Below are 19,013 nucleotides of genomic sequence, written 5' to 3' on the forward strand. Positions count from 1 at the left end.
TCCCCTACGGTTGAAAAGGCGAACGTATTTTTTGAAATTGGGATTCGAACTCACGACACACAGGTTGCGAGTCAAGCTCCCTACACTCGTGTGCATAGCTGCTCAGGGATTTCTTCATGATTCATTTAATGGTCTTTTAACCGTTACTGAAGTGACTTGTTTGTTCTTCGTGTATTTGGAGAGCTAACTATGGTTAAGATATAACCATTGAACGATACCGTCTATTTTATAAAAAATATCTTTATTCTCTTCTCCTTGAAACAGGTTAATGGGGAAAACGTTATAAAAATGCTCTGTACTTGTAGTTTAATGATTACTTATAGGGTCGATCTTTCGTTTGTGGCCTTTCCACGCCTATACGATGCTTACAGTGGTAGCTGAAAACAGGCGTGTATGTTGCGTGGGATAAAACATCTCCTACCTGAGAACTCAACCACCTGGATAAACCGTTTTACCAGAAAAATTAAAAAATAACAGTAATCCATGCATTTACTGGTTTCTTACGCTTTCTGAAAAGCCATATTTTGTCTAAGTATTATATAACATCGTTCGTTTTAACTTTTGTCTAAGTGTTGTATAACACAGTTCGTTCGTTGTTAAGTTATAACACCACATCGCCAGGAATGTTAGACAAACACAAAAGTTAAACAGTTAATTTTGATTGTAGAGGACAAACACGTATCTCAAAATTCAACCATTTTCAATGACAAAAATATAATATTTACTTATGAAGCTGAACAATGACATTCTGTTCACACTTTTAAAATCTCCTCGAATAACAACAAGCTGTTGTAACTTAATCCTTCGAATAAATCTGGTGGCCTAAAGCACTAAAATCAAGTTTCGATACCAGTGGTGAGAAGAACACAAATGGTTGCTTTAACAGCGGTCTGGTATGGCCAGGTAGTTAAGGCATTCGATTCGCAATCTGAAGATCACGGATTCGAATCCCCGTCACACCAAACATGCTCATTCTTTCAGCCGTGGGAGCGTTATAATGCTACGTTCAATCCCACTATTCGTTGGTAAAAAAGTAGCCCGAGAGTTTGCGGAGGATAGTGATGACTAGCCGCCTTCCCTCTAGCCTTACAATGCTAAATTAGGGACGGCTAGCGCAGATAGCCCTCGTGTAGCTTTGCGCGCGAACTTACACTGCTAAATTAGGAGCGACCAGTGCAGATAGCCCTCCTGTAGCTTCACGCGAAATTCAAACAAGTTCTTGTAGGTTTTATTAAGAACAATCGTTCTGTGTTTCGAACTCTTTGATTAACTCTTTACATTGTATTACTTCAAGCTAACTTCGTTTTTCTTACACTTTCTGAGAATAGTTTAGGTTTAAAAGCTTTTCGAGTTGCATTCAGAAAAAAAGTTAGTTATTACATATGTAGCTGAACTTTTAGTGTGCGTGGAATATTCTCGAAATTCATTTTTTCCCAAACGTTTTAAAATAAAATTGCTTCTTCAAGATAAACCTAATAGCTTTTTTCATTGCAATTAAAATTTTTAAGAAACTACCTTCGAAATATTTTGGCCTGAAAGTTTGACAGAATTAGCAAAACATAAAAAAATGATGACATGGATCAGGTGTCATAATTAATACATAAGCGATAACAAAGATCAGGTATCATAATTAATACATAAACAAGCGATAACTAAGATCAGGTATTATAATTAATACATAAACAAGCGATAACTAAGATCAGGTATCATAATTAACAGTACATAAACAAGCGATAACAAAGATCAGATATCATAATTAACAGTACATAAATAAGCGATAACAAAGATCAGGTATCATAATTAACAGTACATAAACAAGCGATAACAAATATCAGGTATCATAATTAACAGTACATAAACAAGCGATAACAAAGATCAGGTATCATAATTAACAGTACATAAACAAGCGATAACAAAGATCTAGTATCATAATTAACAGTACATAAACAAGCGATAACAAAGATCAGGTATCATAATTAACAGTACATAAACAAGCGATAACAAAGATCAGGTATCATAATTAACAGTACATAAACAAGCGATAACAAAGATCAGGTATCATAATTAACAGCACATAAACAAGCGATGACAAAGATCAGGTATCATAATTAACAGTACATAAACAAGCGATAACAAAGATCAGGTATCATAATTAACAGTATATAAACAAGCGATAACAAAGATCAGGTATCATAATTAACAGTACATAAACAAGCGATAACAAAGATCAAGTAGGAGCAAATTATTAATCGACAACTCTTCAAATCTTGGATCCTTATATTAATAAATCGAAATAAAGGATTTAGTTATTTTAACTCAAACTTACACGATGGGCTGTCTGTACTCCGTTCATCGTAGGTAACTGAAACCCCATTTAATTATTATTAGTTCTTTGTTTTGAAGTTCGCGCAAAGCTACACGAGGGCTATCTGCTCTCGCAGTCCCTAATTACTCGGATTACGAGTCGAGTGCCTTAACCATCTGGCCATGCCGGGCTCTGTATGTTCATAAAGTCTTTATAAACTTACCGCCAATTCAATAGGGGCCGATAAGTAAGTGCAAATGCATCTATAAAGATAAGAAAAATATACAGAAAAAGATTTACAGAAATAGCACATAAGAAAAGACATAAAGTTTAATATAAGCTGTACATTGTAATTATGGAGGTGTTGTACATAATGTTCTAATAACGTAGTAACATGAGATGAAAAGAGAGATATGTGTAGAAAGGTAGACACTAGTCGTACATAATGTTCTAATAACGTAGTAACATGAGATGAAAAGAGAGATATGTGTAGAAAGGTAGACACTAGTTTTACGTAATGTTCTAATAACGTAGTAACATGGGATGAAAAGAGAGATATGTGTAGAAAGGTAGACACTAGTTTTACATAATGTTCTAATAACGTAGTAACATGAGATGAAAAGAGAGATATGTGTAGAAAGGTAGACACCAGTTTTGCGTAATGTTCTTATAACGTAGTAACATGGGATGAAAAGAGAGATATGTGTAGAAAGGTAGACACTAGTTGTACATAATGTTCTAATAACGTAGTAACATGAGATGAAAAGAGAGATATGTGTAGAAAGGTAGACACTAGTTTTACATAATGTTCTAATAACGTAGTAACATGAGATGAAAAGAGAGATATGTGTAGAAAGGCAGACAACTAGTTTGCGTAATGTTCTTATAACGTAGTAACATGGGATGAAAGAGAGATATGTGCAGAAAGGCAGACACTAGTTGTACATAACAATGTCTAATAACGTAGTAACATGAGATGAAAAGAGAGATATGTGTAGAAAGGCAGACACTAGTTGTACGTAATGTTCTAATAACGTAGTAACATGGGATGAAAAGAGAGATATGTGCAGAAAGGCAGACACTAGTTTTACATAATGTTCTAATAACGTAGTAACATGAGATGAAAAGAGATATGTGCAGAAAGGCAGACACTAGCTGCAACGTAATGTTCTAATAACGTAGTAACATGAGATGAAAAGAGAGATATGTGTAGAAAGGCAGACACTAGTTGTACATAATGTTCTAATAACGTAGTAACATGAGATGAAAAGAAAGATATGTGAAGAAAGGTGCAGACACTAGTTGCAATGTAATGTTCTAATAACGTAGTAACATGGGATGAAAAGAGAGATATGTGTAGAAAAGTAGACACTAGTTGTACATAATGTTCTAATAACGTAGTAACATGAGATGAAAAGAGAGATATATGTAGAAAGGTAGACACTAGTTGTACATAATGTTCTAATAACGTAGTAACATGAGATGAAAAGAGAGATATGTGTAGAAAGGCAGACACTAGTTGCAACATAATGTTCTAATAACGTAGTAACATGAGATGAAAAGAGAGATATGTGTAGAAAGGTAGACACTAGTTGTACATAATGTTCTAATAACGTAGTAACATGAGATGAAAAGAAAGATATGTGAAGAAAGGTAGACACTAGTTGTACGTAATGTTCTAATAACGTAGTAACATGGGATGAAAAGAGAGATATGTGTAGAAAGGTAGACACTAGTTGTACATAATGTTCTAATAACGTAGTAACATGAGATGAAAAGAGAGATATGTGTAGAAAGGTAGACACTAGTTGTACATAATGTTCTAATAACGTAGTAACATGAGATGAAAAGAAAGATATGTGAAGAAAGGCAGAGACACTAGTTGTACGTAATGTTCTAATAACGTAGTAACATGGGATGAAAAGAGAGATATGTGTAGAAAGGTAGACACTAGTTGTACATAATGTTCTAATAACGTAGTAACATGAGATGAGAAGAGAGATATGTGTAGAAAGGAAGACACTAGTTGTACATAATGTTCTAATAACGTAGTAACATGAGATGAAAAGAGAGATATGTGTAGAAAGGTAGACACTAGTTGTACATAATGTTCTAATAACGTAGTAACATGAGATGAAAAGAAAGATATGTGAAGAAAGGTAGACACTAGTTGTACGTAATGTTCTAATAACGTAGTAACATGAGATGAAAAGAGAGATATGTGTAGAAAGGTAGACACTAGTTGTACATAATGTTCTAATAACGTAGCAACATGAGATGAAAAGAAAGATATGTGAAGAAAGGTAGACACTAGTTGTACGTAATGTTCTAATAACGTAGTAACATGAGATGAAAAGAGAGATATGTGTAGAAAGGTAGACACCAGTTGTACATAATGTTCTAATAACGTAGTAACATGAGATGAAAAGAAAGATATGTGGAGAAAGGTAGACATTAGTTGTACATAATGTTCTAATAACGTAGTAACATGAGATGAAAAGAAAGATATGTGAAGAAAGATAGATACTAGTTGTACATAATGTTCTAATAACGTAGTAACATGAGATGAAAAGAGAGATATGTGTAGAAAGGTAGACACTAGTTGTACATAATGTTCTAATAACGTAGTAACATGAGATGAAAAGAGAGAGATATGTGTAGAAAGGTAGACACTAGTTGTACATAATGTTCTAATAACGTAGTAACATGAGATGAAAAGAGAGATATGTGTAGAAAGGTAGACACTAGTTTTACATGATGTTCTAATAACGTAGTAACATGAGATGAAAAGAGAGATATGTGTAGAAAGGTAGACACTAGTTGTACATAATGTTCTAATAACGTAGTAACATGAGATGAAAAGAGAGATATGTGTAGAAAGGAAGACACTAGTTGTACATAATGTTCTAATAACGTAGTAACATGAGATGAAAAGAGAGATATGTGTAGAAAGGTAGACACTAGTTGTACATAATGTTCTAATAACGTAGTAACATGAGATGAAAAGAAAGATATGTGAAGAAAGGTAGACACTAGTTGTACATAATGTTCTAATAACGTAGTAACATGGGATGAAAAGAGAGATATGTGTAGAAAGGTAGACACTAGTTGTACATAATGTTCTAATAACGTAGTAACATGAGATGAGAAGAGAGATATGTGTAGAAAGGAAGACACTAGTTGTACATAATGTTCTAATAACGTAGTAACATGAGATGAAAAGAGATATGTGTAGAAAGGTAGACACTAGTTGTACATAATGTTCTAATAACGTAGTAACATGAGATGAAAAGAAAGATATGTGAAGAAAAGGTAGACACTAGTTGTAACGTAATGTTCTAATAACGTAGTAACATGAGATGAAAAGAGAGATATGTGTAGAAAGGTAGACACTAGTTGTACATAATGTTCTAATAACGTAGTAACATGAGATGAAAAGAAAGATATGTGAAGAAAGGTAGACACTAGTTGTACGTAATGTTCTAATAACGTAGTAACATGAGATGAAAAGAGAGATATGTGTAGAAAGGTAGACACCAGTTGTACATAATGTTCTAATAACGTAGTAACATGAGATGAAAAGAAAGATATGTGGAGAAAGGCAGACATTAGTTGTACATAATGTTCTAATAACGTAGTAACATGAGATGAAAAGAAAGATATGTGAAGAAAGATAGATACTAGTTGTACATAATGTTCTAATAACGTAGTAACATGAGATGAAAAGAGAGATATGTGTAGAAAGGTAGACACTAGTTGTACATAATGTTCTAATAACGTAGTAACATGAGATGAAAAGAGAGATATGTGTAGAAAGGTAGACACTAGTTAAAACATAATGTTCTAATAACGTAGTAACATGAGATGAAAAGAGAGATAAGTGTAGAAAGGTAGACAACTAGTTTACATGATGTTCTAATAACGCAGTAACATGAGATGAAAAAGAGAGATATGTGTAGAAAGGTAGACACCTAGTTGTACATAATGTTCTAATAACGTAGTAACATGAGATGAAAAGAGAGATATGTGTAGAAAGGTAGACACTAGTTGTACGTAATGTTCTAATAACGTAGTGACATGGGATGAAAAGAGAGATATGTGTAGAAAGGTAGACACTAGTTTTACATAATGTTCTAATAACGTAGTAACATGAGATGAAAGAGAGATATGTGTAGAAAGGTAGACAACCAGTTTTGCGTAATGTTCTAATAACGTAGTAACATGAGATGAAAAGAGAGATATGTGTAGAAAGGTAGACACTAGTTTTGCGTAATGTTCTAATAACGTAGTAACATGAGATGAAAAGAGAGATATGTGTAGAAAGGTAGACACTAGTTTTACATAATGTTCTAATAACGTAGTAACATGAGATGAAAAGAGAGATATGTGTAGAAAGGTAGACACTAGTTGTACATAATGTTCTAATAACGTAGTAACATGAGATGAAAAGAGAGATATGTGTAGAAAGGAAGACACTAGTTGTACATAATGTTCTAATAACGTAGTAACATGAGATGAAAAGAGAGATATGTGTAGAAAGGTAGACACTAGTTGTACATAATGTTCTAATAACGTAGTAACATGAGATGAAAAGAAAGATATGTGAAGAAAGGTAGACACTAGTTGTACGTAATGTTCTAATAACGTAGTAACATGAGATGAAAAGAGAGATATGTGTAGAAAGGTAGACACTAGTTGTACATAATGTTCTAATAACGTAGTAACATGAGATGAAAAGAAAGATATGTGAAGAAAGGTAGACACTAGTTGTACGTAATGTTCTAATAACGTAGTAACATGAGATGAAAAGAGAGATATGTGTAGAAAGGTAGACACCAGTTGTACATAATGTTCTAATAGCGTAGTAACATGAGATGAAAAGAAAGATATGTGGAGAAAGGTAGACATTAGTTGTACATAATGTTCTAATAACGTAGTAACATGAGATGAAAAGAAAGATATGTGAAGAAAGATAGATACTAGTTGTACATAATGTTCTAATAACGTAGTAACATGAGATGAAAAGAGAGATATGTGTAGAAAGGTAGACACTAGTTGTACATAATGTTCTAATAACGTAGTAACATGAGATGAAAAGAAAGATATGTGTAGAAAGGTAGACACCAGTTGTACATAATGTTCTAATAACGTAGTAACATGAGATGAAAAGAAAGATATGTGGAGAAAGGTAGACATTAGTTGTACATAATGTTCTAATAACGTAGTAACATGAGATGAAAAGAAAGATATGTGAAGAAAGATAGATCAAGTTGTACATAATGTTCTAATAACGTAGTAACATGAGATGAAAAGAGAGATATGTGTAGAAAGGTAGACACTAGTTGTACATAATGTTCTAATAACGTGGTAACATGAGATGAAAAGAGAGATATGTGTAGAAAGGTAGACACTAGTTTTACATGATGTTCTAATAACGCAGTAACATGAGATGAAAAGAGAGATATGTGTAGAAAGGTAGACACTAGTTGTACATAATGTTCTAATAACGTAGTAACATGAGATGAAAAGAGAGATATGTGTAGAAAGGTAGACACTAGTTTTACATAATGTTCTAATAACGTAGTAACATGAGATGAAAAGAGAGATATGTGTAGAAAGGTAGACACCAGTTTTGCGTAATGTTCTAATAACGTAGTAACATGAGATGAAAAGAGAGATATGTGTAGAAAGGTAGACACTAGTTTTGCGTAATGTTCTAATAACGTAGTAACATGAGATGAAAAGAGAGATATGTGTAGAAAGGTAGACACTAGTTGTACAAAATGTTCTAATAACGTAGTAACATGAGATGAAAAGAGAGATATGTGTAGAAAGGTAGACACTAGTTGTACATAATGTTCTAATAACGTAGTAACATGAGATGAAAAGAGAGATATGTGTAGAAAGGTAGACACTAGTTGTACATAATGTTCTAATAACGTAGTAACATGAGATGAAAAGAAAGATATGTGGAGAAAGGTAGACATTAGTTGTACATAATGTTCTAATAACGTAGTAACATGAGATGAAAAGAAAGATATGTGAAGAAAGATAGATACTAGTTGTACATAATGTTCTAATAACGTAGTAACATGAGATGAAAAGAGAGATATGTGTAGAAAGGTAGACACTAGTTTTACATAATGTTCTAATAACGTAGTAACATGAGATGAAAAGAGAGATATGTGTAGAAAGGTACACACTAGTTGTACATAATGTTCTAATAACGTAGTAACATGAGATGAAAAGAGAGATATGTGTAGAAAGGTAGACACTAGTTGTACATAATGTTCTAATAACGTAGTAAAACATGAGATGAAAAGAGAGATATGTGTAGAAAAGGTAGACACTAGTTGTACATAATGTTCTAATAACGTAGTAACATGAGATGAAAAGAGAGATATGTGTAGAAAGGTAGACACTAGTTTTACATAATGTTCTAATAACGTAGTAACATGAGATGAAAAGAGAGATATGTGTAGAAAGGTAGACACCAGTTTTGCGTAATGTTCTAATAATGTAGTAACATGAGATGAAAAGAGAGATATGTGTAGAAAGGTAGACACTAGTTTTGCGTAATGTTCTAATAACGTAGTAACATGAGATGAAAAGAGAGATATGTGTAGAAAGGTAGACACTAGTTGTACAAAATGTTCTAATAACGTAGTAACATGAGATGAAAAGAGATATGTGTAGAAAGGTAGACACTAGTTGTACATAATGTTCTAATAACGTAGTAACATGAGATGAAAAGAGAGATATGTGTAGAAAGGTAGACACTAGTTGTACATAATGTTCTAATAACGTAGTAACATGAGATGAAAAGAGAGATATGTGTAGAAAGGTAGACACTAGTTTTACATAATGTTCTAATAACGTAGTAACATGAGATGAAAAGAGAGATATGTGTAGAAAGGTAGACACTAGTTGTACATAATGTTCTAATAACGTAGTAACATGAGATGAAAAGAGAGATATGTGTAGAAAGGTAGACACTAGTTGTACATAATGTTCTAATAACGTAGTAACATGAGATGAAAAGAAAGATATGTGGAGAAAGGTAGACATTAGTTGTACATAATGTTCTAATAACGTAGTAACATGAGATGAAAAGAGAGATATGTGTAGAAAGGTAGACACTAGTTTTACATAATGTTCTAATAACGTAGTAACATGAGATGAAAAGAGAGATATGTGTAGAAAGGTACACACTAGTTGTACATAATGTTCTAATAACGTAGTAACATGAGATGAAAAGAGAGATATGTGTAGAAAGGTAGACACTAGTTGTACATAATGTTCTAATAACGTAGTAACATGAGATGAAAAGAGAGATATGTGTAGAAAGGTAGACACTAGTTGTACATAATGTTCTAATAACGTAGTAACATGAGATGAAAAGAGAGATATGTGTAGAAAGGTAGACACTAGTTTTACATAATGTTCTAATAACGTAGTAACATGAGATGAAAAGAGAGATATGTGTAGAAAGGTAGACACTAGTTTTACATAATGTTCTAATAACGTAGTAACATGAGATGAAAAGAGAGATATGTGTAGAAAGGTAGACACTAGTTTTGCGTAATGTTCTAATAACGTAGTAACATGAGATGAAAAGAGAGATATGTGTAGAAAGGTAGACACTAGTTTTGCGTAATGTTTTAATAACGTAGTAACATGAGATGAAAAGAGAGATATGTGTAGAAAGGTAGACACTAGTTGTACATAGTGTTCTAATAACGTAGTAACATTAGATGAAAAGAGAGATATGTGTTGAAAGATAGACACTAGTTGTATATAATGTTCTAATAACGTAGTAACATGAGATGAAAAGAGAGATATGTGTAGAAAGGTAGACACTAGTTGTACATAATGTTCTAATAACGTAGTAAAATGAGATGAAAAGAGAGATATGTGTAGAAAGGTAGACACTAGTTGTACATAATGTTCTAATAACGTAGTAACATGAGATGTAAAGAGAGATATGTGTAGAAAGGTAGACACTAGTTTTACATAATGTTCTAATAACGTAGTAACATGAGATGAAAAGAGAGATATGTGTAGAAAGGTAGACACTAGTTGTACATAATGTTCTAATAACGTAGTAACATGAGATGAAAAGAGAGATATGTGTAGAAAGGTAGACACTAGTTGTACATAATGTTCTAATAACGTAGTAACATGAGATGAAAAGAGAGATATGTGTAGAAAGTGAGACACTAGTTGTACATAATGTTCTAATAACGTAGTAACATGAGATGAAAGAGAGATATGTGTAGAAAGGTAGACACTAGTTGTACATAATATTCTAATAACGTAGTAACATGAGATGAAAAGAGAGATATGTGTAGAAAGGTAGACACTAGTTGTACATAATATTCTAATAACGTAGTAATATGAGATGAAAAGAGAGATATGTGTAGAAAGGTAGACACTAGTTGTACATAATGTTCTAATAACGTAGTAACATGAGATGAAAAGAGAGCTATGTGTAGAAAGGTAGACACTAGTTGTACATAATATTCTAATAACGTAGTAATATGAGATGAAAAGAGAGATATGTGTAGAAAGGTAGACACTAGTTGTACATAATGTTCTAATAACGTAGTAACATGAGATGAAAAGAGAGATATGTGTAGAAAGGTAGACACTAGTTGTACATAATGTTCTAATAACGTAGTAACATGAGATGAAAAGAGAGATATGTGTAGAAAGGTAGACACTAGTTGTACATAATGTTCTAATAACGTAGTAATATGAGATGAAAAGAGAGATATGTGTAGAAAGGTAGACACTAGTTGTACTCATACCTGCGTAGTACTGACATTCAGAATGACTTATAAGTAAGTTAAACATATGTAAAAGAAAACGTTATACGTTTCTTACCGTTTCAAGTCATCTCTATTGTCAAAGTGGGTTAATCCTCACCAAACTGGAAATCACAAGAAAACTTTTAAACCCGGTAAATGAACTAATTAAAACAATTTAACATGGTTCAGTATGGCCACCACAAAACCAACCTTGTTCAATTAAGTTCCCATTCAGGTCTCTGAAGTATAAGAATGATAACATATTCCAAGTTACATGAACAGCCAATCACCTTTCTTCCAAGTTACTTGAACAGCCAATCACCTTTCTTCCAAGTTACATGATCAGCCAATTCCCTTTCTTCCAACCTACTTGATCAGCCAATCCCCTTTCTCCCAAGCATGAACAGCCAATCCCCTTTCTTCCAAGTTACTTGAACAGCCAATCCCCTTTCTCCCAAGTTACATGAATAGCCAATCCCCTTTCTTTTAAATTACATGATCAGCCAATCCCCTTTCTTCCAAGTTAATGAACAACCAATCCTCTTTGCTTACAAATTCCAAGAACACATAATCATCCTTGTTCACACTTTGTTATCAGCCTCACTGCTGAATGTTCCTCTCATTTTCGCCATCTTTATGTCGACACCATCATAATTCTTAATTAGTATTGAATCAACGTTTGTACCATGGCTAACGTGTCTATTTACCGTCCTTACGTTGATGTTATCCTAATTAATGTTTCACTAGCGCTTTCACAATGGTTAAAGTAGCTATTATTATAGCACCTTCTGCAGTTTTAAAGATATGTACGGTAGAAGAGACCATACAAGTTTATAAAACTTGTCGAAATCAAGAGAGACAGGTCGAGAAATACTGGTTAAAGTTTCAACATTTGAGAAATAATTTTAGTTGAGAATGGATTTCGAATGGCCCTTATAAGTATTTTATTAATAATATTTTGTATAGAAAAATAATTTTAGAAAATAAATGTTAAAACTTTATTCGTCTTAGCACTTATTCAATGAAGGGTAGCTGTAACTCTACCTGAAGTGCAAAACAAAATTCATTGATTGGTTCATCTGAAGTGTAAGAAAACTATTGATTGGTGTGGTGCAGACTATACATTTCAAAAGATCGACAAGGCTTCAAGTTTATTGTTGTAAAATATCGTAAAGTTTCATGAATATTTCATTAAAACTTTGTTTTATTGGGCTCGAAGTTGAGTACTAAGAGAGTTTGTCTAGACCACCAATTTGATCAATACCAATATCGAGCATCAAGTTCAATCATTTGTGCTTTTTTTTTTCTCAAAACATATCTTTAATTTATTTCAATTAGTTCTCCAAGAGTCTCAGTACTGACTGAACAAAAGGTAAATTTATGGAGTACCCCTGCGTCACTAAGTTCATTGACGGTTAAACCAAAAACGTCATCACTGGTCTCAAAAGTAAACTGGTTTAACGAGACAAGGTCTCCCTTTATACGGTAATAAATATTGTTTGCTCAAAAGCTTCCATTATTAAACAGAAGTTTGAGTCATTTTCCGAAAGGCTGTTTAATTCATACACTGGTAGCATAAGAAAAATTACAAAGATACACCGAGTTACTGAGATATAAAAATGGAGTATGTTGTTCGTTCTATACCTGAATGACAACATTTAAATATATACTGATTTTTAATGTATTAAAAAGCCAAATAACTCATAAGAGCTTCATCAGATTGGCTTATTAATAATATATATTTCTTATGTGGTAAGGATAAAAGACCAACAGCTAAATATTCTTTGAATCACACAACTAAATATTTTCTGGGCAAAACAAGAATTATTTTTTAACATCGTATTACCAAACCTAATCTAAGCAAACAGTCTACTCAACTTTGTCTAAAACAAAACAAGATAATGGAACACAGAATGAACCAGAGAAAGATAATAATTTGTAATATATGATGTATATGGGATTAATTATAGTTTACAAATAAGATATTAAGTCAGTTTGTGTATGTTTTCCTAAACACTTCTGAAACAAACGCACGCGTGACCTTGTGTTGAGGTGCACAGATCTCAGTCTGAGATTGACACGATCCAATTCCTATCACCGAAAATGCTCGCCCTATCAGCTACAGGGAAGTTATAATGCGTGGGTCAATCCTACTGTTCGTTGGTAAAATAGCACTGTATCAGATGTTACATTTGTATTTCATAGACGAGACAAGTATAGAGAATGCTACGAAACATTGCACTATTTATGAATAACCAACTGCTGAAGAAAGCATGCCTGTATGTGCTGCTGGGGAGGGGTCTTTCTATCTTTCCATATAATCATCTGGTTTTGAATAATATACCATAACCTGTAAAAATTCTGTAACGTGTGCGTCCTCCAACAGAGTGCACTACTGTCTACTGCATCTACACTCTGGCATTATAGTCGTTTAGGTGCACCAATCTTTGACCTCATGATTATCCCATTAGGAGTTACTGCGACACAAAGGTGGTCTGAGAGATAATTTTCATCAACAATAGTTGTCCAGCAACTTATGATACTCTATAATCATCACATTGGAGGCTATTGCGACATTAATGTGATCTGTGAATGTCATGTTTTACATATATGTATGAGCTAGATTCTTTGTAGTAAATGTCTGTGACTTTTAGTGATAAATTTTAACAATAAGCAAATGGCACACAGTCCACTTTTTTTAAAATAGCACACTAAACAAAGTCAAACGTACATAAAATGTTGGTTAAATCCAGAGCTTTATATAATCCCCTTTTGCGTCATATTACACACAGGCTAGATCAGTTACTTTACAGTAAAACTGACAAGATTAATTATTCCCTCCATGCTTTGTTGTTACGTTACAAAGTGTGATAATTTCATTTTAAAACAACCACTGTAACTGTTGGTTACCACATTGCTGTGAAAATTGTCCCTTTTCTGTTAAAGTCCACACAGGATGGTTTAGTTCCTTTAGAACACTATTAATAAGACGAATTATTCTTCTCTACTCAGTTATTACAATACAGTTTGTGATAATTTTACTTTAAAATCGCCAATATATGCTCTCTATGGCTAAATTCACAATCATGTAATCTACATCTATTTATCTCTATCTCTGTCTCGAACTAAATTATCAACGCGTATATAGACTCTAACAAAAGCCTAGAATGCTTCACATACTACGAAATATTGTGATCTAGTAGAACTCATTTGAAACAACGAAAAACTTACAAAGTACTAGCAATATGACGCAATAATACAACAATTATCAATTCATAAGTAGTGAACTAAACAACGTATGATTCGTAAATAGTTATGGAAACAAACCTGCGATAAACTATCCCTTCTATAAGTAACTAAGTTTAACACTAAAACTACATAAACTACTACAATTACAACTTTCGCATTAAAGTTAAACGGAACATTCGTGTATATATACAACAGAGAGATATGTTTCATGACATATAGTTGTGTAGCAATTTTGACACTCTGTGATCATCAAATTTAGATATACTGCGACAATTAACCCTGAAAGATCTTATAATATTGCTGCACAGATGTTGGTGTACCATAAATTTGAAAAACTGGCCAGGTAGTTAGGTCGCTCGATTAGCAATCTGAGGGTCACAAATTTGAATCCTTGTCCCACCAAACATGCTCGTTCTTTCAGCCGTGTGGGCGTTTCATTACCACTGTTTGTTGCTGAAAGAGTAGCCCAAGAGTTGGCGGGGGGGTGATGACTAGCTGCCTTCCCTTTAGTTTTGCGTTGCTATATTAGAGACGGCTAGCGCAGATAGCCCTCGTGTAGCTTTGCGCGAAATTCAAAAACAAACAAAAGATACGAGCTAAGCCTCGTCATCCAAGCCCTTGTTTGTGTTTTTCTTATATTAAAGCCACATCGGGCTATCTGCTGAGTCTACCGAGGGGAATCGAACCTCTGATTTTAGTGTTGTAAATTCATTGACTTATCACTGTAACCGGGGGGGGACTCTTGATCTCCAAACTGTTACACAAAATCTTGTGGAAAGACAAGCTATTAAAACATGTATAATAATTCAAGGAAGAACTGTCTCCAAGTTGTAACGAAAACCAGAAACGACTGGTAAGTTCCGTTGTTTTTAAGATACTTTGACTCCGGTTTGAAATTTAATATGATAGATTTTTTATTGTTGGTCCCTTTGTACAAAAATATATTAAGTGAGACTTTTTAAGATTTTGCATTTGTTACAAGAGAACTAATTGCAAATAGCATTTAAAAATTATTGTATCAAAAACTTGGTATTGTACCAAAAATCTGGTAAATATATTTATTAATTTATATATCAAATGTTTAGACTAAACGCATTTTTTTTTTCTTGAAGAAAAAATAATACAGTTTAAGTTCCAACATAGTTAATATTTCAAAAATACTGTAGATCTGACATTCTTTACGTTGTACATGTAACACTGTACAACTCACCTGGTAGAATTTCACAAACTTAGTGACAAGTAACATGAAGGTTTCTTATGATTGGTGGAATTTCACGAACTCAGTGACAAATATTATGAAGGCTCCTTATGATTGGTGGAATTTCACGAACTTAGTGACAAGTAATATGAAGATCCCCTATGATTGGTGGAAATTCACGAACTCAGTGACAACTAACCAATGGATCGAGTTTCATACTTTAAATATCTTTGTTTTCCGAATATGTGTGTTTTCTTATAGCAAAGCCACACCGGGTTATCTGCTAAGCCCACCGAGGAGAATCGAACCCCTGATTTTAACGTTGCAAACTGAAGACATAGCGCTGTACTAGCGGGGGCGTTTTCCGAATAACACAACAAATAAACATGTATACGTTCAGTATGTTACAAATAACGTTTGTGTGTGTTTTTTCTTTTTCATTTAAAACCAGAAGGTGTTAATGAAAGAGCTTTCTGTCTACATATATCCAAATATGTATACAAGATATTTCATGGTTTGGTTTGTTTTGAATTTCACGCAAAGCTACTCGAGGGCTGTCTGCGCTAGCCGTCCATAATTTAGCAGTATAAGACTAGAGGGAAGGCAGCTAGTCATCACCGCCAGCTCTTGGGCTACCCTTTTACCGACGAGCTAGGCTCGTGCTAACAGTAGGTTAACTCTGAAAGAGTTTAATGATACTGTTGTAATTCTCACACGTCCTATAGACGTGTTTAGTTAATGACATCATTTGTCTTTGTAAGACTGGTCAAGGGATCATGAAAGTTTCTCCAACAGTAAACCACCTCCTTATTGATCGTTCACGACAAAACAACAAATATTAAAAGTGGGAGAATTTGTGAACAAATATCGTTCCGTTATTTTCAAGTTCTTTTACGATGAATGAATGGTCGGAGAGGCAGGTAGAATTATATCTTATCACCCCAGAAGGAGTGGTCCAGTGATGAACGAGACACACAGAAAACTCTCTATGTATAATAAACGAATATCCACGAACCTCCTAAACAAACTGCTTTGAAAAATGTTTGTATATTATTACGTTATTAGCGTGTTGTGATTACTTTGTATATCTAATTTCGGTTATCTTCTTTTAGTACACCCTCTTGTGGATAATCTTCTAAACAAACAAGGAAAATAAATTACCCTTACGTACGTTTGATAACTACTTATTTGAATAAAAAAATATAAATCCATGATGATTGGAGTGAGTAGTGTTAGAATAATGTGATTATAAACCCGACATTTAGAATAAAATTTTACGATTTTACACAACTCAGTGTTTATGAAATAGTTAAACTATAACGTTACAAAGAGACTAAAATGGCATGATGGTTTGAATATTTCACTCACGATCTACAAGTCTCGGGTTCGAACCTTGTTATCAAACGTAATTGCCTTTTCAGCCTTGAGGGCGTTGTAATAGTATCTTCATTTCTACTTAAATGTTGGTAAAAAGTAGCCTAAGAGTTGACGGTAGGTGTTGTTGAATACTTGCCTGTACATATAGCCCTTTAATGCATCAATGAATTTGAGTTCCATTCAACAAAGTCTTGCTCTTACAATCAAGTTCGGACAGCACGAGCTGTAATATTGTCGTCTGGAAAGAGTCTTTGTTCATCAAGACGGAAACTCAGGATTGTGATGATTGGTAACAACGTATAAAATGAATATGATGTTATTCATCCTTCTAAAGACATTGAAAGGCTCAACCCTAGCCCTGAAAATGTTTCCTACACAATTACGCCACCTCCAGCAGTTTTCATGACAGCAAGACACAACACGATAAAGCTCATTGTGTGGCTTGCTCCATGTTTTAGTCCACAGAAAAGATAGAAACGTACTCTTTGGACCACATCACTTGGATTTAGTCTTCCATCAACAATATTGTTTAAGCACATCTTTACATGGTTGTTTTGTAATAGTTTCTAGATTGCAAATTACTGACTACTGTGAAACTAATTGATCAGCTGAATCACCTCCTGAAAGTTTTTGCACTTTTAAATAGTTTCCAGTCGTCTTCTTCTATAGGTAATTTCCAAAAGTTTGCTCACACAAATTTATATAGTGATAAAAGCAAGTTCTTTTCGATCAGTACTGTTATTGACACGTATTTGACAAGTTTATCAAAGTAACAGCCTTGATCACAACGTTCCACATTGACGTGCATCTAACATCACGCCCCTTTGAAAGTAAAAAATGATCCTTGCTCTAATCATTTGTCTTAAAGCAAAACTGTTTTATAAGTACGTCTCTGTATTTGTAAGTTTCACATAATCACCAGACATGACACTTGGACAAATTTTTTTTGGAACTCATAATTAAAGATCTGTTTGGCGTATATTGTTGTTAAACTGAAATAATAAAAGAGCCAATCAGCGTATGTTGTTGTTAAACTGAAATAATAAAAGAGCCAATCAGCGTATGTTGTTGTTAAACTGAAATAATAAAAGAGCCAATCAGCGTATATTGTCGTTAAACTGAAATAATAAAAGAGCCAATCAGCGTATGTTGTTGTTAAACTGAAATAATAAAAGAGCCAATCAGCGTATGTTGTTGTTAAACTGAAATAATGAAAGAGCCAATCAGCGTATGTTGTTGTTAAGACGTCTTTCTCTGCAGTAATTAAAATTCAAGAAACAACTTTATTGTTATTAAGAGAGGTAGAGCAGGCTTTGAGTGGAAATAAGTTAGGAGATGAAATATTACACATTCAATCCATTTGCCCTTTTTAACGTATCGTACCATACGTCAGAATTTTCGATATTTCGGGTGTCAATAACATGTCCAATTTCAGGAAGGCCTAGCATGGATTGGTGGTTAGGTTGCTCGAGTTGCATTCTGTGGATCGCGTGTCCGAATCCGGTCGCCGATCGAACATATTCGTCCTTCCAGTCGCGGGAACATTATAATTATACAGTCAATCCCAATAGTCGTTGATAAAAAAGTAGCCCAAGGACTGGCAGTGGGTGTTGTTCAGTTGGTGCCTTCTATCTAGTGCATCAGTGCTAAATTAGGGACGGCTGACACAGATAGCCCTAGAGTAGCTATATAACACCCTGTAAACCTGTGTTGTTTAATCTGATTACTATAAAGATATTGATGGTTCTACCAATAAAAACCAAATCAAAAACAGTATTCCTTAAAATCTAAACACTGATGAACTTATTAAATCGATACGGTCTCTTACTAGAAAGTTTTATTTTTTTCATTTATTTCCAGTTAAGCGCAAAACTACACAGGAGGCTATCGGAGCTGCGCCCATCACGGGTATCGAAACCGGGTTTTTAGCGTTATAATCTGCCATACTCCTCGTGGGAGACAGGATGTTCGAAAACTAATAATAGGGAATATTAAGACGTGTATATCATAACTACTGCGTTAATAAAGATACATTTACTGTAATTTAATTCTTACCTAAACGAGTTTATTTTAA

At 33.6% G+C, this 19,013-nt stretch overlaps 1 protein-coding gene across 1 annotated transcript in view; it reads right to left on the reverse strand.

Moving 5' to 3' along the window:
• LOC143231314 (ADAMTS-like protein 3) overlaps positions 1 to 19,013 on the reverse strand; it is a 60,512-nt gene that overhangs the window by 30,754 nt on the left and 10,745 nt on the right. The window lies entirely within an intron of this gene.

The sequence above is a fragment of the Tachypleus tridentatus genome, chromosome 11 (assembly GCF_004210375.1).
Source record: "Tachypleus tridentatus isolate NWPU-2018 chromosome 11, ASM421037v1, whole genome shotgun sequence".
In the NCBI taxonomy this organism is placed as follows: domain Eukaryota; kingdom Metazoa; phylum Arthropoda; class Merostomata; order Xiphosura; family Limulidae; genus Tachypleus; species Tachypleus tridentatus.